Here is a 21,578-nt window from a genome sequence, read left to right as displayed (position 1 = left end):
CCTTGCCTAGTTCAGATAAGCCCCCAGACCCTGAGACAGTCTCCACTTGAGTGGAGGTTCCTGGGCCCAGCACTGAGAGTGACTTTTGCTTCCCCACAAACTTCTTAGGTACTCTTTCCCTATGCTGAACAGGAATGCTGTGTTTGCTCAGCAGCACCCATGGATAGTAGTTAAATATTCATCCTACTTCTCATTAATAGAATAGAATAGTTCAGTCGGATGGGGCCTACAACGACCATGTAGTCCAACTGCCTGACCACTTCAGGGCTGACCAAAAATTAAAGCATGTTATAAACTTTCTCCATTCAGAATTTTCCCTTTTACAGAGGCACTGTTTCCTCCTAGGGGCCTTCTCTGCTATGAGTGCTCTTACAAAGCAGCCCTTGAGTATCACCTTGCAATCAGCTTCAACAGTTTGTTCTGTCCTTGCTAGCCCCTTCCCTGTCCTATGTCAGAAACTCTCAGCAGGAGGAAGCAGTAGTGTTTGCTTGCATTGCAGCTTTTTCAGCCAGTGCCAATAATGTGCCTTGGCTCTGAATTGTATGGTGGTAGACTGTAAGGTTGTCCAGGCTCTGGCCTTGCTGCTCCATGGCATCTGCATATTTATAGGTCAAGAGTGTAGCAGGATGATCATTTCACAGTGGTGGTGACCAGACTCTAACCTGTGGTGCACAGGTCCTTTGATTGGTGTTTTTAGTTTGGTTAATATATATGCACTGGCTTTATTGACTATACAGTGTCTTCCTTTTGACAAACAGCAGGTGGCATGTTTAGATCAAGAATGTAAGTACTCTGTCTCAAGGCTGGGGGGCACGGGAAGGTGCCCAGGGATTCAGAAAGAAATAATGCAGTAGAGATGCCCTTTCACTAACTTTCCATCATGACCTTAAGCTGCCAATGAAAAGGTCAATTCTGGCTGGGGAGTCCTGCTTCCTCTAGGTAGTCATGGTTGAATAGGAGGGGAAGGATAGGATTTTAGAATTAGGTTATAGTTGTACTCAATGATCCTGAGGGTGACTTCAAAAGTTATTCTATTATTTCCCCTTACAGCAGCCCAGACGAAGGCACTCAGGCACCTGATCTTATGGGATGGAGTGAGAATATGCCCTTTTTGCCGTTGGACTTTTCCCATGCCGATGCACTGCAGGTGCTTTCTAGACTTTTGGTGAGGTTTGATGGTGACAGCCCAAACAATGTACAGAAGGAAACAACAACAGGGGACAGGAGTAGACAATGGGCTCTAATTATGTGTTGTCATTTAGACACGATTGGCCGCCTGGGCTGCAAGTGCATGTTGCTGGCTCATATCCAGTCTTTCATCCACCAGTACCCTTAATCCTTCTCTGCAGGGCTGCTCTCAATCCCTTCATCCCCCATCCTGTATTGATACTGGGAGTTGCCCTGACCCAGGGGCAGGACCTTGTTGAACCTCATGAAGTTCATGTGGGTCCTTCTCACTCTTGTCCAGGTCCCTCTGGATAGCATCCTACCTCTCAGGCATGTCAACTGAACCACTCAACTTGGTGGCATCTGAAAACTTGCTGAGCTTTGCACTCAATTCCAATGTTTGTCATTGATGGAGATAGTAAACAGCACTGGTCCCAATACAGAACCCTGAGGTACACCACTAATTACCAGCATCCATCCAGACATTGTGCCATTGATCACTACTCTCTGGATGCGACCATCCAGTCAGTTCCTCATTCACCAAACAATCCACCCATCAAATCTATACCTCTCCAATTTAAAGAGAAGGATGTTGTGGTGGACCGTGTTAAAGACTTTACAGAAATCCAGATAGACAACATCCATAGCCTTTCCTTTGTCCACTGATGTAGTTACTGCATCATACTAAGTTGGTCAGGCAGGACTTGCCCGTGGTGAAGCCATGCTGGCTGTCTTGAACATATGTGCCATGCTATGAGGGCAGCCAGCTAGGAGAGATAGGAAGAGATGGTAGCTGAGATAAAGAAACCATCTTCATTCTCCTAAAATTACTGTGAAGGTAATTTCTCAACCTTACTGTGCTCATTTAATCAGCTACCAAAAGATGGGCTAGCTTATCATAGCAGTCTCTTCTGGCCTTCAAACAGGGAAATATCCTCCTACTCTGTTCCTTCCTACCCAGTGGAACAAGGGGGTAAAACCAAAATTTGGCTCTGTATTTCAAGGTTGCAGTACTTAAACTCTGTACAAGTTTCCATCTTGACCAATTTGGGGGATGACACACCCTTTACTGTGGTGGAATTGAATTGGAAGAAAGAGAAGGGAGAGGAAGGCTTAAAGCAAAAATAAATTGCAATTGCTGCTTATGACATGCACCTGATTGGATGACTATTCCTCATGTTCACAAGCTTGCCTCTGTGACCCAGCCTGTTTCTGTCATCACTTCCAGTCCTGGGCTAGTTTCACAGAAATGTGAACTCAGTAGTTATCAGGCAGCTATATCTTGGCTTGTTGGGAAATGACACACGATATTCACTTTGCACACTTGGAAAGCATTTTAATTTTTCTAGGAGAAGTACCACAAAAGTATTTTTCTAACTTGTTTTTCCACTGTGCTAGTTTAATCAGCTTAGCTATTAAAAGAGAACATGGGTTTAGGACTATCATTAGCCTAGAGCAGTCATGTGGTTATACTGGTAATTAGCACTGCTGCTGAACTCGGTGTTACTGTTTTTTTTTAAATAAGTAAAGGGATAACAAAAACACACCCATGACACATCTAAAGAAGCAAAAAAAAAAAATGAACACTCTCCCCAAATCTGTATTACCAATTATTTGTTTAGCAGCTTTCTTCCCTTTTTCCTTTTCTGTGATATTAGTGTCTCTATCCAAAGCATTTAACTGCTTGAAATGGGATTAAGACACTCCAGTCTAAAATTGCAATCCTGCAATCCTCCTGCTCAGCTGTTCTGCAAGCTTTAAGCTGTCAAAAAATCCCTGTGAGGGCTAAGCAGCTCACATCTGAATGACAATGCAGAAACTCTGCCTTGCTTGGCCTGGGTCCCCAGAAGTTCAGTTCAGTTGGCATCCCAAGTCCTAGGCAGGCTTCCAAGATACTGGACTCTTCACAACTCAGAGTCTTTGGTTATATTTTATTTTGAAGAGCAGCCATAGGGAAAAGAAATGGAGATGGGTGCGCCTCATATAAAACAGTCTAGGGGAGGGGTGTCAAACTCATTTTCACCAGTAGCCACATCAGCTCATGGTTGCCTTCAAAGGGCCAAATGTAATTTTAGGACTGTATGAGTGTAACTGCTCCTACATAAACATATAAACACAGTCCTGGTCTAGTGCCTAGCCCACTTAATGAATCTGCAGGATGAAAAGCTCCCATTCCCTTCTTTGCGCATGGGAACTTCGACCTGCACCTCTCAAGGTTACAAGATCTCCTGGGGTGGGAAGGTGGTGCCAACCTTCTGTCAGGCCAGTAGGACCCACAAAAGATGAGTGCTGCTGTAGTCCCATCATCAAAGACAACTTCTCTATGTCTGCTCTGAGCACTGCAAACATATTTTGCCTGATAAGTGTTTAATAGTTATTGAATTGAGTTCTGCTAACCTTTATCCCTAGACTTGAGCTTTAGCCTCAAATATTTGTATGTCATTGTTTCCTCTGCTGTTTTAGAAAATGAATGTGAAGAAATCACAAGAAGTACTCAGCTAAATAACTATGTTTCCTAGCTGTGCAAAACATGCAAGGAAGACCATACATATACATACATACACATAACACAGCATGGAAACACAGAGATACATCAGAGAGCTCAAAACATTTAAAAGGACCATATACTACTCATGTAACAACAGGACAGAATCAAATCTGAGAGAAGGTTCCTCAAAGCTCTTCACTACAGTCACATTCACCATTTCTAAAACATTATGGAGCCCTTAAACTTACCAGATAAAGGAAATCATGGCTTCTAGTCCTCTGAGGATTTTCTACAAGTGCATAAGACATCCTGATACTTGCAGACTTTTGTCAATGGCAATGTAATTGCTGTCCATCTGACTGCAGTTGGAGAAGTGAAGGAAACAGAAGTTTGAACAGCTCTTTAGCTCTCAGTATAAGGGTTTCTTGCCTCTGCAGAGATGACAGCCCAGCTGTAGAATTCCATAGTTTCTTCTGTACTCTTCTTTGTTACTGAACTTTTAGTTTGCTTCCTTCCAAGACAGACTGCTCTACAGAACCTTTGATACTAAAACAGGGATGTGTTTCTACTGATAAACTTGTGAATCTCTTTACTCTTTCCTACTAAAGCAAGCCCCTTCATCACTGCAACGCTTTCTTGGGAGAGAAGGCCAGCACCTTATACTTCCCCATATGCTGAGAAAGTTCAAATTTCCCCCCACCATGTGCAATAAATTCCTCTTGATGACTTCACAGCACTTGGAGTGTTAATCAGAATCTGCCTCAACCTCACCTATCTTTTTAATAAATATCAGCTGCCAGCTTCACCAGTCCTTCAGTGATTTCCAACTTTTCTGTTTGCAAAACCTCCCAGAGAGAGGACACACATTCCTACTAATTTCATACAAGCAACAATCTTGTCCGATCACATCCCAGACCCAAGGAACCTATAATTCCTGTAGGTTATTTCCTTTTTAGATTCCTTCTACACACCTTAGTAGTCTCGTTATAAGTAGGCCTCCCTGTCTCAGGAATCTCCTCACTGCTGCTCACTTACTTGCTCACCTGAACTGCCCCCTCCTACGCTTTTCCAGCAAGAGCAGCACAGAGCTCATGCTGGTGAGCCTAGTTGAGCTTATTAGGGATTCACTCAGTGTTTTGCCCATACTGCTGGCACACCTTGCCAGCATCCAACATCCTCTGAGAAAACATGAGAACCATTCTGCCAAGAGAGATGGGGTTGGTTAGCCAGGGCAGCTGTCATGTGGAGCCACCACACTTTCCTAGCCACCCAGCAGGCTCACACAGCTCATCAGTCTGCATGCTGTGCTCGCACTCTGTGCCTTGCTGGCAGATCACCAAAGCTAACACATTCTGTTTGCTTTTTGCTTCCAGGTGACATGCCATGATTGCTAATGCTGGGCAGGTGGGAAAAAATAAGTGAGGAGAGAGGAAGACAACCAGTACTGACATAAGCCCTCCCATGGTGATAGAACAGGGAATGGCTAAAGCTCACATGGTTCAGGTGAAAATCAAATGGGTTGGTACCAAAGCTTCCTTCCATGACTATACTCTTTCCAGCAAGGCCACAGGGATGGTATACAGGTCTCACCTTACTTCCCAGCAGCATTGCCTTAAAAATGCTAATAGGATCAGGGCTGAGAATGAGATTAGAAAACTGAATTTGTTTGAATTTTGTTTCAACTAAATGGATTAACTTGTGGATTTGGTACAGCAAAATATTCATGTTCACCCTCAGGAGCATAACCATGAAGTCATTGTTCAGAAATGCTCCTTTCTTTTTCTTAAAGCTTCTTAGTTTTCAGGATTTTAATAAGTGTTGGGCTAAACATTAAGTCATTAGAATTCTTTAAAGGGCTTCAATCTCTCCTGAACTATGAGGGCGATAAAGGATTTAGTAAGGCCTATGGTTAAATCAGAGATGTTTCTGTCTTGGCTGACCTTATTCTACAAATATTTAGTGTTAACACAGCTGGGGACTATTTGATGCAAGGCACCAAATTGTCCCACTTTTTCTAGGTTTGTTTCCTGAGTGTAACTTGTCAGTGTTCAGAAGAGTTAACTACAACCAGATTAAAACTGGTTTAAACTATGGCTTCATTTGTGCCCGTGGTGATCAAATGACCAGATGTTGCCTCTAGGAAGATTCAGCTCTAGACCTGTATGCAGGTGCTCCCGCTGCCTTGCAGACACTGGTTCTTCTCTGCTTCTGCAGGGAAACACAAGTCTGCAAACTGGAAATACATAACTCTTCATAAGGTCCCTCGCCTAGGTCCTCAGCCTGTCCTGGAGGGGCAAAGGGAAGACAACATATTACTAGGGACAGTACCATGGTTGTCCTGGCAGAGCTGAAGCAGCAGCACACCCCACATGCTCAGAGGCTGACATGACTATGCAGCAGCAAGTGGTGAAATGCTGCTGAAAGGGTATAGTCTTGCCTCCCCTCTTCTTGCGTCACATCTAGCAATCACAGAGCCACAGGATGAGCTGGCTTGACAGGCTACATCACTGCTTGGGAAGACAATCTTGCTCTCCAAGGTGTGGCAGAGCTGCTGAGTCACAGCAGCCCCTAGGAAACACTCCCCCTGGCACCTGTGCAGTGGGGTCCACCAGACCCTACCAACTTCAGGAGGCAGTAGCAGCTATGACTGAGGGGTTAATGGTGCACAGTGAGGAAATATGCTCAGCGTTGCTTGATGGGATGAGGGTGACTGAGCAGGCTGGTTGGTTGGTTTGTTTATTTGCATACTACTTTATGTTGAGGAAGTGGCTAACTTGAACGATCAGAGGAATCCATCAGAAGTGTCTGCCTCTTGAAGTGCACCAGACAGCAACCATTGCAAAGATACTGACATTTGCAATACTAACAACAACCCACTTTGTAAAATATTATCAAGCTTCAGTTCGTAGACCATGGCTATAAGTTCTCAGAGTTTGCCTGACAGCAATTAAATACTACATTCACAAAGAGCAGGCCAGTTTTTTGGTTGTTGGTTTGTTGGGTTTTTGTTTGTTTGTTTGTTTCTGATTTGCCTGTAATCACAGGTATAGGAATTGTGTGGCACTCTTCAGATTTGAACACAAGTCTCAGGGATAAAGGACTGGGATTTCAGGGTTTTGCCTCTGGTTTACCTTACTGTGTGACACTGGACAATCAACATACCTCACCTCCCTGTTTGACCTAACTGTTCAGCAGAACCTTGAGATCCTTCTTGTAGACATGAATTGTTTCTACCTTGAGATAGAAGCACCCTAGCACTACCAGCTGTCATGGAGGTATAGCAAAACTAATCCAAACAAAGGATAAGCTCAAACAAACTTTATTGCGCAACAATGCCAAAAACAAGTGACAGAAACCAATGTGAAATCGGGATAATCCAAAATCATGCAATGCTCCGATAACATGTAAGACACAAGTTCATTGTACCAGTTAGGGTATTATTACTGCACTTAAACACAGAAGAGTGATGATCGAAAGAATGAACACACTCACAAAGGGGAAAGTCTCTCAAGATATGATCAGTCACCTGGAGGGTGAAGGCTCTCTCAAGGATATATCCAGAAGAAATAATCACTCACCAGGGGGAGGAAAGAACACTCAGTCCTGGAAAGTTTCATCAAATGGCATCCCAATCTAGGGGGAGAGGTTCTGATCACAGACCTGCTGCTCCAAGGAGACCAACTCAAAGACAGTCTCTGGCAGGGGCCTGATTTATAACCTGGTCCTATCTGAGCTGTTGTCCTATCTGGTCATGGTCCAGAAGCTTCTCAGGGCTGAGGCAACTCATTGGCTGTGGACCTTGTCTGTTAACCAAGGGGTCCCACCTTTCTTGCTCCCCAAAATGGGAGAGACTGGGGTCACTGTACCCTGGTTTACTGGTTTGACTGAAAATGAGTTAATTTTCTTCATGCAGTTAGAAATCTTTCTTTTTCATAGCTAGCATGGTCATTATTTGGACTTAGCTTGAGAACAAGAGATAACACCCCAGGACAGAGTTAATGTTTTTAATTGCTCTGGTCTGAGAGCCAAGGAGGTTCTGCTCACAGGTGTGGGGCATTGAGGAAGGGGGACATGGATGGGCCAGAACTTGACTGACATCCAGACTGATAAATAAGAGTATCCCACCCCACTAGCATCAAGATTCATATTTGAGGAGAGTCAGGATCTCCCACTATCTTTCAATCTCTTTCTTTCTCATTCTTATTTGCTCTTTTTGTGGGAGCTGGGGGAGGTCAGCTCGGTATGTTTAATTTGGTCTTTTGCCATTTTGCAGAGGCCTTTGGGCCTTTCTGCCTTTTTTTCCTTTTTTCTCTCCTTGGGATCAGCTGTTTGGGACCAGGTTTTGCTTCCTGGGACTGGCTGCTCACTGTGGATGGAGTTTGTGAGGAATTGAATTGTGTATATTTTATTTAATACTCTATTTCTATTTTATATATATTTACTAGTACTGTATTAGTATTTTGTTATTTTATTAAACTCTCTTTATCTCAATCCAAGTCTCTCCTTTCCTCTTCCCGATTGTCTCAGGGGAGGAGGAGGGTGGGGGTGAGGAAGAGGGCAAGTGAGAGGCTATCATGGTTGTATTGCTAACTCATGTTAAACCACGACACTTGGTGAGTGAGTATGTGATAGCTGGCACCCAGCCAAGGTGTGTATATGATGACAGCCACAGTGGGGAGTTAAAGGCATGAAAATAAGGGCATGAAAGCACCAGCAACTGACATGTTAGAAATGCTGGTCTTTATCGAGGTGGATGCATCTGCCACACCAACTTATATGGTAATGGTAGTATCACCTAGGCAGTTGTAGATTTAAAAAATAATTACATGAAATCAAGATTTATAAATATATTGACAGGAACTCTGGAAGACTAAATCAGTGCCCGTGATGTCCCAAACTTCCCCAGAATTGAGATGGCAATGACAAAACCCTTGAAATTCAGATGTGTGCCAGTGTAAACACCATCCTGCTCGTTTTCAGTTGAAATCCATCCCTTACATCCAGGGCACATTTACTCAGAATAGAGGATGTGTCAACATCAGCACAGTTTAACAGCACTCTGTTGTAAACACAAGCCTTATGCTTGTCAAAACTGTACTATATACTTGGTAGTTACCTATTTTATTGTAGTAGCTGTTCTACACTCTATTAATCCTCTCTCCAGATACTGCCTCTGGTACTTGTTAAAGGTTATAACCTCATCACCCTTTTAACAACCTAGCTGTTTGTCCTGAGAATGCTGTTTAACATTATACTTTAATTTATCCACTATCTAAACCCACAGACCATTCTTTCCTATTATTTCCCTGCCTGCAGTTTCCAGGGCAATGTAGTTTGTACAGACTGTCATTGACAATTGACAATACAACCTGAACTGCCTCTATATACTTATATTGTGAAATCTCCATTTGCTGTGGTCAGTGCAGGTACTCACTGCTAGATGTGGAACAAATACAGCCTAGAGAGCTTTCTGGACTGAGCACCAGCTGAAATAATGAGAAAGAAAAAAAGAAACAATGTCTCATTTCATGATGATTGTTTTGAGGATAAACATTTTTTGTACATTTTATTATTACTACATTTTATTTGATTTATTATCTGCTTGCATGAAAAAGAAAACAAAATCAGGCTCTACACTCAAGACCTAACTGCACAACCCAGTGGATCAGCAAACACATTTCATGCTGCTGCATTTTCACCATGTGTTTGTGACACATTAAGATCACATGCATCCATAATTGCTGCAGCTCTATTAATTTCTTCAGGCAAAATAAGATGATAATGTGTCTGAGCCAGTTGTCAACAATCTCCTTCTAATGGAAGCAACCCACTGGCCCCATGACTTGGGGAGGGCTTCTGTTTACAGAGGTTTAGTGAAATAAGGATGTGCCACCATATGCTGAAGGGTAATGTGAGCAAGGTTGGCTGCTGTGCTATGATTCAGTCTTTGGGAGAACCAGTAATGGCTGCAGAAAGCACAGGAGCCAAAGGTTGGTCAACTTGTAGGAAAAAAACAGAAACAAAAAGAAAGCTGAGACCATGTCCCGCCTTTTATGCAATGGGCATTGTGAAACCAAGCACCTGAGCATCTGGCAAGAGTTTCTGCTTTGTACATGGACAGAGGCTAGGACATGTTAGCGTGTTTGCAGCTATTATATAATAAATCTGATGGCTACCTTTTCTTTACAAGAAAGCATCTTAACCTATCTTTCTGTATTTATTAGATGTTGGACTAGATAAAGTAGTCTATGATTCTAAAGTGATAAAAAACAGAGGAACTCCAAGCAGCCCACATCCAACTTTAAAGTCCCTGAACACAATGCCAGTGTGAAGTGGAAGATGTGATCTCCCTCTCATCTGCAGGCAAAATTCAGTTCTTACTCTGAAAGGGAGGGTATACACAGAAAGAAAAACACACAGCTTTACCTATTACATCTTCCCTTTGTCCACAAAACAACTTGAAGATGCTTTATGCTGAGACAGGCTCCCATTAAGACCCTACTCTTCTAGCCCAAGATTTGAGCCTATTTCTAGCTCGATTCACTGTTTCTCTCCTGAAAGAGATGCTTCTTTCTGCAGCAGCACCCTCAATTTTTATGTCTCTTTGTAATATCAATAATTTTGTTTTAATGGGAGCTAATCTGCTGAGTTGGTCATTGATTTGCAGCAAGATGTACAGCTGTACTGAGTTTTAACTTTGTATGTCAGATGAGCATGTGAAAGACCTGAAGACACGTTATTCAAAGTAGCATTGCTTTATCCTAGATTGCTGATTCATAATGAAATTAAAGAAATGTATCATTTTTCCATTCCTTTGGTATATGAAATAAACACAGGGATCTGTGCTACCCTTAAGTTCTCATGTGCTCTACAAGAGCTACCCCATCCTTAGGTTCTTTCAGCTCTGTTGTTTCTTCCCCCACTGTAAATAAATAAGTCATTGTTTTAACAATAGCATATCTGTTAATCTTCTTAAACATATTATAATGAGTAACTATCAAAACAAATATATGTAAATATAAAAAAAATAATTACCTCATGCATTATTCACACTCTTTATAAAACAGAGCTCTCCGCCGCCATTCACAGAAAGCACACGCCACCCTCATAATGGGCAAGGTAAATGCTAGCACGATGGAAAATCCGCTTTAGTGCACGTGGACTGCACCACATGACCTCAGCTGCTTGCTTACACACATTGATGAAGAGCTGCTAACACCATGCTATCATGGTGCTGCAGTGGCCTGATGGTGCAAGCCCCCAAGAAAGTTTGTTATGTCAATTGATAAGGAGAACAACAGGTTTTCCTGGCTCTGATACTATATATTGGGAAGAGGCACGGAGAAGACAGCAGGTGTGGGAGCTGGGACTTGCAGACAGGCTGCCTCCCTTTGCTCTAGAAGGTGACTCCCTGCTTTACACAGTGTCCCCTCCATGCACCTTCATTCACGGACAGGCGTACATTTTATAATACATAAACACCATAGTCAACCCTAAACTTTGGAAAAAAACCCAAACACACAAAATGTAAAGGGCAGAACTGCCACGCTGGGTCAGGCATAGTAGCATGGGCTCAGCAGAGCCCCTTTCAACTGCACCTTCCCTTCCAGGAAAACTGAGGTGGTCCCAGGGATGAGGCACCAAAAGTAGTTGAAGGTGGTGACCAGGCCAGTACTGCCATTCCAGAGTGCAACCAGACATTTTTGGCACTCCCCTGCCTTGCTGGTTCCACCTCCAAACAACAGCCTCCCACAGCTCTTCAAGAGCCACGTGCAATAGAACCAGTCAAAACCACACTAAAAACAGGCAAAACCAAATTGAAACCAGGTAAAAGCCCACCAAAACCAGACAAAACCTGTTGAAACCCAACAAGTCAACAGACCTGATGGCAGCTCTGCTGCCCACAGGTAAAGTACTGTTGACCACAGTAGGAGAGTGCCTCCTCTGGGGATGGGTATGTCATCCTGCCAATGGCAGGTCACTACCATTTTAAGCAAAGGTAAATCAGGAGGGTTTGTGAGGGAAGGCTGCAGGCATCCTGGCTAGCCAGAATGTGTTTTGTGCCTGTGACACAGGGCATGAAACACTGCATTGCCAGTGGGGTTTTTTTGCCAGTTGTGGGGCACACGAGGCCACCTCTTCACCCAAGCTTTTGAGCAGAGGTTCTTGCCAGTGGGGTTTAGCCAATTGGGGTTGCAAAGCTGCCTTCCCGGGTTTTCACACACATTTATTCTGGTGCACTTTGGTTAAAATATACTGCCAGCTCTTAGGTAAGAGTTGCAAGTCCCACAGGCATCCACATGGATGCTCAGACCAAGAGAGGCCCTACCTGTGGACACTGATCCCGCCATTTCTTTCATGCTAGGCAACTGCTCTACCATCTGAGCTGATTACCCTCCTCCCTCTCCTCACCCTTCCTCATCCAGTTACATCTCCCAGGCTGCGCGGGCTCCACTGACTTGTTGTCAGGCAGTTTGGCGCCCGCGCCGCGCCCTGAGGGGCGTGGCTCTATGCGCTGGCCAATGGCGAGGCGTAGGGGGTATGGCTACGGAGAGGTCGCCACCACAGGCGTCCATCCCTCCCGCTGTGGCCTCCTGCTGGGTGTGGATGCCCCAGCTCGGGATTGGGCGGAAATGGTTTATTTTTAAAAGGAGCCTACTTTTTCTATTGGGCGAGAGAAACGACTGTCAGGGTGTCGTTTCCTTGTTGCTAAGTCGGGAAGGTGGGAAGCGAGATGCAGCCGCCCCATGCGTTAACTGGCCAACAGGAAGCCGAGAGCCCGGCCCCATCCTTGTTCGACCCTGTTGCAGTCGCATAGCTGAGTGATTGACACCCACTCGGCCAGTGAGAAGCCGAACTTTGTACACCACCCAATAGAAAGGCGCGTGCCGAGAAGGAGGGTGGTGTTGGGACGGTATGATTGGCAGCCAGGGAGGAGGGAGAGGAGGGTTCGCAAGAGCTGATATGTCCGCCATCTTAGAGTGTCGGTGATGGTGGCAAGTGGTGGTTTTCCCGCCTGACCGGAGGCAGCCTGGGGCCTGTGGCGGGGGGACGCGCTTGCTGAGGTATGGGTGGGATAGCGGTGAGCTCTCCCTACCGCTGTTTAGAGCGGACCGGCATCCCGATGCCGGTTCATTTTGCGGCGGCGCGGGCCTGGCGCCTGCTCCCCTCCGCTTTAGGGGCTCCGGGCACTCCTCAGGTGCCGCTGGGCCGGGGCCTGGTGGGCCTGCTGGGGCCTGTCGTGTGCGGCGCATCCTCGTACGCGCACCATTGAGCCCGGAACGCCCGGGCCAGGGCGACGGCGCGGTTTCGGGGTGCCGGGGGCCTGGCCGCGTAGGGGAAGGACGGGGCCGCGCTTGAAAGGAACCCTGCCTACCCTTTCTTCTCGTGGTTGTGACGTTGCGTCCTTCGGCAGCTGCCCCAGATGTTCTTCTTGGCATCCGTGGCGCTTCATCCCGGGTGGGGAGCTGACCGGCAGCCACGGAGGGGCCGGGACGCCGTGGCCGTTCCAGGGCAGCTTTTGAGCGGGCAGTGTTGGCGCCCTGGTGCGGCGCGGAGTGAGTTGTGGCGCGGCTGAGTATGGTGAGCAGCGCTGTGTTTGTCGGTAGACCGGAGTAGCTATAAATTGGGTGAAGTGTTGTCGAAATGGGGGAAACTGCCTGCACTACTCCCTCCCCCGGTAGTCCCGTGTTCTGTTGCTGTAACTTAAAGAACTTTATTCTGTCTTCATTGTTATCTCTCGGGTAATAAAACAGATAAGCCTTACTCATAGATAATTTTGCGTTCACTTTTTTTTTTTTTTAAATCAGTGCCTCAGTATTTCTGTGAGGATGCTACTGGATTATTTTTGTTTGTTTGTTTTTAAGAGTGTAGCAGTGTTTGGGTAAGTTTTAACTCCTGTTAAATACTTATGGCAAAATCTGACTTTGAACCTGCCAGTTCTTTAGGTTTTGTCTTTCTTTAGTCACTAAAAGTTTCTTGAAGTAGAAGAGGCAATTATGTCACACGAGACACAAGATTATTGCACTAAGTACAACTGAGGCTAAAGATAATCTCTGTCAGGGTAAATGCTATTTAAGTTAAAACAGTAGGATACTTTGAAGGTGTGTGTTGCTGTTTTAAAAAAGTGTTTGTAGTGAATAGTGCAGAAAACTTACGACTGGGTCGTAAGTACTTTCTAAATCAGTGGTGCTTCATCCCGGGTGGGGAGCTGACCGGCAGCCACGCAGAGGGGTGGGAACGCTGTGGCCGTTCCGGGGCAGCTTTTGAGCGAGGAGTGTGGAGAAAGCGAGGAGCTTTAGAAAGTATTCCTTGTGAGATGTTGACGACTTAAATGAAAGGTTGTGTTACTGCTAGTAGTATTCGGTTTAAAATCTCCTCTAATGGAAGGAGTCTAAATGTACTCTAACAGTGTGATGTGTGTTTGGTTTTGTGTGGATTTTTTTTTTTTTAATTGGTGACTATTAAGCTGGTTTAAAACTTCTAGGTAGTATTTAAAGTAGCTTGTGAACTGCACAAATTACATGTGGGCTTTTTTTTTTTTTCTTCAGTAATACTGGAAGTTGGGAAGTCTCCCTGTTGCAGTTCAAATAACCTATTTGGAACACTGATATGTGTATTTTCAGTACAACGTGCATTCTAGTAAGAGTCTGTGGTTACTTAGCTCTGTGTTATTTATGTTTTCAATAGCAAGGCATGGACTAACTAACCATAGCTTGCAAGAGAACACTACAAAAGAACAGTACAGAATTATCTTGCAGTATAGAACTTGTCAATGAGACTTCATGCCAATGTGATATTCAGTCTGCACGTTTATTTCTTGACAGTTTGTAGTTCTAAGTACTTGTTTAAGTTCACTTAAGTGATTTTTTTTTCCTCTCCATCTGTGATATACCTTGAACAGAGGTGATACTACTTACTTGCTTTCTGTTTGAAAAGCAGAATGCGTAGGCAGTGTTGAATCCTGCACTTCCTGAGTGACTAAAGGAATTTGTCTTCTAATACTACCAGAAGATTTTTATTTTGGCCAGAAGAACTGTTGAAGAGGTCTGTTCTCAATGAACTTAAGGAGAACATTGAGTTAAAGTGAAAGCTGAAGTTTAGAAGTTCAGAAAAAGTGGCCTTTTCAACCAAAATGTCTTTAAGTAGGGTAGTTGTATTACAGCTTGTTTGGAAGCAAGTTATATTTATGTGTAAACTACTGTGACTGTGATATCTTTGTATTCTTTTAAATATAAATTAACTAGCCATTATTATTCTCTTATCAAATTAGAGATACTAAATAGTTTCTCTTCACAATACTGCCTGCAAACTGTTGACTTCTGTTGACTTGCTGAAGTGAGAAAATCTGACACCTTCAAGAACCCTTCTCTCTTCCACTTAACAGAAGTGATGTTATAGCCTTTATACCAGTCAGAGAATCAGGTGATGTTCTACGAGTGATATTCAAGTGAATTAATAGAACAGAATCAGAATGTAGTGGTATTAAACCAGAAAATTATGTATGTTGTTTTAGTATGAACAGATGGTTGAAGAGTGAACTCTCTTGTTATGATTCAACGACTTTGCTTGTCTACTCAGCTTAAGCTTGAAATGCATGTACTTACTATGAGATGCTGAAGAGCTGACTCAAAAACAACCAGTATGGGATTGAAACAGTCAGAAGGGAAAAAAGCTTTGAAGGACTGTCTGGTCTACTCTCCTTTATCTCCACCAATGTACTCTTTTGTCAAGTGTTTAAGAAGCCTTGATGTATTTACTGAGCTCTGCATTTAGTTAAGATCACTCTGTATCAGTATAATGAAGGTATTTCTAGCTTCAGTGTTCCAGCAGACTACCCAACATCTTGGTACGTAGAAGGCTTGCATATTCACTTCTTACGGTCTTTGGAAGCTATGATGGAAACTGTGACCTTTTTTGCTTGGGCAGAAGGGGCACTAGTATGAGCATAGTGATCTGTTTCTGTAGTAAGTTAGGATGCCTCAGGCATACTGTCTACCATCTAGATTTGACTCTCATAGTATCAACTTTATCTGTGACTCTTTACTCTGTTATTTGATATGTCAGGTTTAGGAATAGTGTGTTACCTCGAAGTAGACACCACATCTGAATTCCAGAAGACCAGATGTCTAACTGGATTATCTGAAGAGCAATATGTGGAGCCACTATTTTTGGCAAAACTTTCCACAATAATAAACCAAGTAGGAATAAATGAGAAATAATATCTTGTCTCATTTTGTTGAGTTGGAGGAAGAGAGTCAGGAACTCGGGGAAACTAATGATGATGTTTGATCCTGTAATTTTTGGGGTGGGAGGCAAGCCTGAAAGATCCATCAGAAAATGAATACAGAGTATGAACATAATGTTGAAAGCTCTGCACAGCATGTTTACTTGGTTTTGTGGTGTGTCAGAGTATCAGCATCTGTTTTAGAAACCATGTACTACTAAGCAACTAAAGTAAAATATTTTACTACTCTGGGGTATTATATGTGACTCAATAATTAGCTTGGGACGCTTCTCAGGAAATGGGATAAACTGAATTGATAGGATCAGGAAGACATTTGGTATAAACTGTTAACACCTCACTTGTCTGTAAAACACATATTGGGGAAAAAAAAATCTGTTACTGAGAAATAGAAGGCTCTTCATGACCTTTGTTTATTTAGTAACTTCCATAAAGTGTGAAGAAGCATGTTTAACGTGGTATATGTGGTTTGGCGTGGGTGAAAAAGTCCCTGACTAACCCTTTTTTCTTCTTGCTGTTACTCTGTATAGTAATCCTCTAATCCTGTTAAATGGATGTTACTTTTCCTCTTCCTTGGGAATTAAAAACTTGGAATGCTTAGTAGCAGAATCTAGGCAGTGTGTTGTATGCTAGCAATGGAAAGAATACCAAAAGTGTACAACTGGATGGAACAGTCAGGCTATAACATATTCTGCAGGAGTGGTGGTATGTGGTGTTAGGCACATTGACAAAAGGGCTAGGAAGAGCACCTATGAAACTTGAGGGTTAGTTAGTTATTTTCCTTGAAGGAAGTTTTGAGAACGTTCCTATTTCATTTTGAATGAGACTGTTCCAAGCATTTTTACACAGTCTAACTTGTGCATCTGCAAGGAGATGGAATGTGTGGCCTCGTGGTCTCCATCCTGTGTTCACTGAATCTTCTGGAAAATGAGCACTGAAAGACCATAGGCCAGCTTTTGTCAGTTGTGCTGGAAAATACTTATAAACATGAAGAAAACTCTAAAGCCTTTTTTATGATGGCCAGGCCCTGAATGAAGCTTGTGAAAGGGCAATTTGATTTCCAGTTTGGTAACAAAACATGTTTGGGATTGAGGATGGAAACCTCCAATGGTTATTGAAGTAAAAACTAGCGACTTGTTTCTGAGTTTATATTCCAGAATATAGCAATTCCAGTACTAAAAGCATTCTCATTGTTATTATGTATCAAGTAACCCTGGGCCTGTTTCGTCCCTGCTATGCAGTGACACAATCCTCACCTTGAACGACCACAGGTAGAATTTCTAACTGGATCTGAGTATATCAAGTAGGATTCTGTTGTGCAGATTTAATTTCTACTAGAGATTTTTGGAGTGAATCTCATTATATCCCAAACCAGTAGTAGAGAGAAGGATGTTTTCTGTAAATATACGTTATGCTTCTCTAGAAGAGTGAAGCATAAGAGGCTAGTCCCCAGCTAGGTGCTGCACATTTCTCACTTGTGGTAGTGCCTTAATTGATAATCAAAAGCAAGTTAATAAAACTTCTATTGATTTATACAGTGGTGGTAGGCAATGAGACCAAAGATATGATTACATCATTTTTTTTTTTTATTGTCCTGTAACTGGTTTGAGTGGTCAAATGAAAGCAGAAAACAAAGGAGTAATAGACATTTCTAAAGGCTTGGCTTCCTACAAATGGATGTTACTTCAGTGCTACTTGTGTTATGAAAGAAGTATCAGCTGCTGCCTCCACAGGGTAGATTTTTTCATCTTTTTACCAGAGTGGTTATACAATTAGTGTGTCTTGTATAGAAACTGTAAAAAACCAATGCTATTTGCTCTTGTTTTTTGTAAATATAATGAAAAACAAATCTTGTGGGTTTTATGGTTGGGGTGGGGAGGGGTGGTGTGTGTGGGTGTTTTGTGTTTTGTTTTGTTTGTTTGTTTTTTACTAAGAGTTGCAGTAGGTCAAAAAATCATACATAAAGTCTTGGTGAAAAAAACTCTTCTTTCTGTGAAACACACTGTAACTTTACCTTTAAAGCAGACATAGGGCTTTCTTCATATTCTGCTCTTACTCACTATGTACTGCTTTAACCAGCCTCTGATCTACAGAGCTCAGCTGGACACCTTAGAACTGGTTTGAACTACAGTAATTCACATTATTTAGTCTGTTGCTGCCCTGATGGACTTGTGAGATATCCAAGTATCTTTGGAAGCTAACTCTTCAAGAAAATAATAAATAGTAGATTACATTTATTTGAGAAGTTTAGATATTGTCACCAAACATTTTGAAAAAGGATGGAAACTCTATAGAGACTGCTAAAACAAAGCTGTAGTGGTGGCAGGAACATACCCATTTCTGAGTAGGTGGATTTCCTGGATGTTGTAAGTGGCTTGCATCTACAGGAAACCAACTTCAGATTAATGTTGATAGTGGTCAGCATGCATTTCAGATGGAAGTCCATTTGAAAATTGCAACAGCATAGGAGTTGCATTCCCATCTTCCATGTTTGTCTTTCTGGCTGTTACGAAGGGGGGAGTTTGTCACTGTTCAAGGCAATTCTGAGGGCTAATAGCATTTTGGAAAGTTTTTTTCCTGCTCATGGGTGAGAGCTGTGGAAGTTAGACTGACCTGGCTATGAAATAGTTAGTTCTTTTGGCTGTGATGAGCAAGCATTTGTCAAAGGATCTTTCCATGTTTACTTGATGCTGATGATGGGCTCTTCGTTATAGCTTCATGCCACATTTAATGGCAAAAGGTGTTGTATGCTGAAAATAGTATTTAGATGAAATTTGTCTGATGAAGGAGGTGGTAAAGATAACATTAGTGAGAGGTCTGCATTTCTTAATGGTCAACGTAAAAAAAAAAAAAACCAAAACTAAATGTGTCTTTTCATGCTGCTTGCCTTTACTGTAGTGATTAGTGTGCTGTTTTAATTTTAGCAAGTTGGCCTTCAAAGAAGGGAAATGGAAGAAGATTTAAAGGCAATGCAGATAGAAATCCAGTAGTTGATGAAAGATAATGTAATGCCACTGCACTTGTTGAGCTCTGCAGGTTGTAAGAAAAGATAATTGCTGTCATGGCTGCGAGTTGATAGTAACATTCTGTGCTTAATTTTAAGTAACTGTTAGATACTTGTAAAACTTTATAATTTCCTTTGACAGGGAGAAGCATTGAAGTAGAGCTTTAAAAAAAGATTATTTTGAAACTTACAGAGAAAACAGAGTAGGTTTGGCATTTCCATATAAAACTTTAGGGTTTTTTTTTCTTCACAAGTAGGATGTGTGTTGCAGTTGGAAGAAGGTGGCTTATTCTGCTGGGCAATCTTGGGGAAGTGGGGGGGGGCATGTATGTGTGTGTGTTTGTTTGTTTTTTCCTCTAGTATTTTCTATCAAAATAGAAGAATTCCATGGGGAAAGCATACTTTTGTTCAGTGGAGGCACCAGAGGCATCTGTGGCTGAAAAATGTGGTGTAATTGCAATGTGCATCGTTTGTAAAAGCACAGCGTGGCAAAACTCAAATTACTTTAGTGATTTTCTCCAAAACATGAATTGGCTAGGGGAAGGAGGAAGAAAGATAAGTTAATAGACACTTGAAACTCTTTGGTGCAAAATGCCTTCTCAGTGATCTTTTGTTATGTTGCTTGGCTTCTCATTTCTCTTCTACAATTTCTAGAACTGCTCTTCTAGAACTACATATTTTCATGTGGCCCAACATTTGATTTGCATCCAGCTTTCAAGGTCTAATCAATGAGGTGAAAAGGAGGATAAACTTGTTTATCTGAAGAGTTAAAGATTTTCAGAGAAAATGGGTATGTTTACTTGATACACTACAGTTTCTTGCTAGAAATGTCCAAGCCAGTTATGCATATGCTTTTGTTTAGTGTACAATGCAGAGTAGTGATTTGGGTTCAAAAACTCTGTGGCCAGTTAGCATGCTGATATACTTCGATTAATGGTGGGATGTGAGAGATGGGACTGAGTAGCTTTGGTACAGCAAAGTGTTTGATGCAGCCATATTGCCTTCTAGTAGCACTACTTCTGGTACTACCTCAAAGAACTCTTTATCATATTATTGCCAAATACTGGTAAGCATGCTCAAACAGTAGTCCTTTCGTCTCCTTTTCAGCAATGTTCTATCTGATGGTGTGGAGTGGGGCAGATTGAGTGAAATGCTGGAAATTAAAGATGTGGCTCAGGTCATGCACAGCATCATTGCAGACATGGTAACTGTATCCCTGTGATCTGATGGTAGATTCTTACACTTGGGGGAAAAAAAGACCACACACTTTTTGAGAGTACTAACTGAAACAGAATAGAATAAATGCCTAAGAAACCTCTGCTAAAATTAATGCATCTAACCTTAAGGCTGTTTCCTTAAGTTACACTAGTTTTTCCTTGAATGTTTAAACAAACAAAAAAAAAAGTGGACTGCTGAAACAGTCCACCAGCATTACTGATTTTTACATTTCCAGAGTAGTAGTGCAGGAATTAAGGACTCATTTATACTTGCATATTATCTGGTGGTTGAGACAATAGTAGAACTGATCTTGAATTGTCCAAGTTCAGCCTTACATGTCTTATTCTTATTTATCATCAGATTCAGGTGAACTTTTACTCTGCAATCCTGTAGCAAGCCTAAGGTGATATAATTTGGAGCAAAGATGGAAGACACAAATCCTGATTGCCCTGTCCCTAACGGTGTGTTCCTTCTTCTTGGTTGTGGTGGCCCTGATTGACAGACCCTTTGAGCTGATTCGGCATGTGAATTTGGCAGAAAAACTCCTTCCTGCCTTCTTCTACCAACTGTTGTTTGTCACCTGTTCAAATATATTTTTCACTTTGGTCAGACTTCTGCCAAGTAATTTCTGTGTCAAGGACCCAACAGAAGGAGACTGTACAGCAAGGGATGCTGTTGGGACTTCTTTGCATGGCCAGCTTATCTTCCTATAGCAGTCTTTGACAGAGACTGGATGGCATTTCAATCTTGGTCTTCATTCTGATTGTGGATGGTGACACTTCAGCGTACAAATGTTCCCTCTAAGCAAGGTGTTCAGAGCTAATAGACAAAGCATTCAAAGTTTGTCCTGGCGTAAGTGAGCAACTTCTTACAGTGTTTAGAAGTTGTCTTGATTATCATGCAGTGTTTTATAAACTTCACTAGTTGAAAAATTAGAATTTTGGACTAGATCAGATGCACTGATTTCTCTGCACTTCATCTGTCTCCACTGTACTTAATTATGGCTGTGGACATCATTTTAAGGCTGAGTTTATTTTCTTTGAAGACTATCTGTTCAAGGCATTGCTTAAATAGAAGCTTTTGGGAAGACATGATCGTGATTAACTTCTGTTAGAACGCTCATGTCTTCGGGCTTACAAGGAAGACACGTTATTTTTCCTGCGAGACGTTTGGAGAAGTGTGTTAAGGAAGAATGACGAGTCTTAAGTGATGATTTCATAGTGCACTGCCTCAAGCATTACCATTAAACAATTTTGTATTGCTAGACTGTAACTTCCATGGGGGATATTTCTGGGCCAATAAACCAGTGGCAAAAAAAGAGAAAAAAAAAAAGGTATTTTTCACTGAAGCACAGTATTGTACTGTGTACACTTGTACTTCTGAGTGTGACATGGTCCAAAGAGGTAATAGAAGTAAACCATTCAGTGGCTTCTGCTTCCCATTATTAGTTGCGTCCA

At 42.5% G+C, this 21,578-nt stretch overlaps 1 protein-coding gene across 6 annotated transcripts in view; it reads left to right on the top strand.

Moving 5' to 3' along the window:
- The first annotated feature begins 12,564 nt into the window (after positions 1 to 12,564).
- Positions 12,565 to 21,578, top strand: part of PPP6R3 (protein phosphatase 6 regulatory subunit 3) — a 59,905-nt gene continuing 50,891 nt past the window's right edge. For 3 of the 6 annotated variants that reach the window (XM_082058608.1, XM_082058607.1, XM_082058604.1), the window contains exon 1: positions 12,566 to 12,720. The gene's annotated coding sequence lies outside the window, so the exon portion shown is untranslated. Of the gene's footprint in view, positions 12,721 to 13,119; positions 13,238 to 19,557; positions 19,694 to 21,578 lie in introns of those variants that run through there. The other 3 variants (XM_082058609.1, XM_082058606.1, XM_082058605.1) reach the window with 3 other exon arrangements.

This window comes from Streptopelia decaocto (genome assembly GCF_964273445.1).
Source record: "Streptopelia decaocto genome assembly, chromosome: 7".
Lineage (NCBI taxonomy): Eukaryota > Metazoa > Chordata > Aves > Columbiformes > Columbidae > Streptopelia > Streptopelia decaocto.
This window is presented reverse-complemented; position numbering and strand designations above follow the sequence as displayed.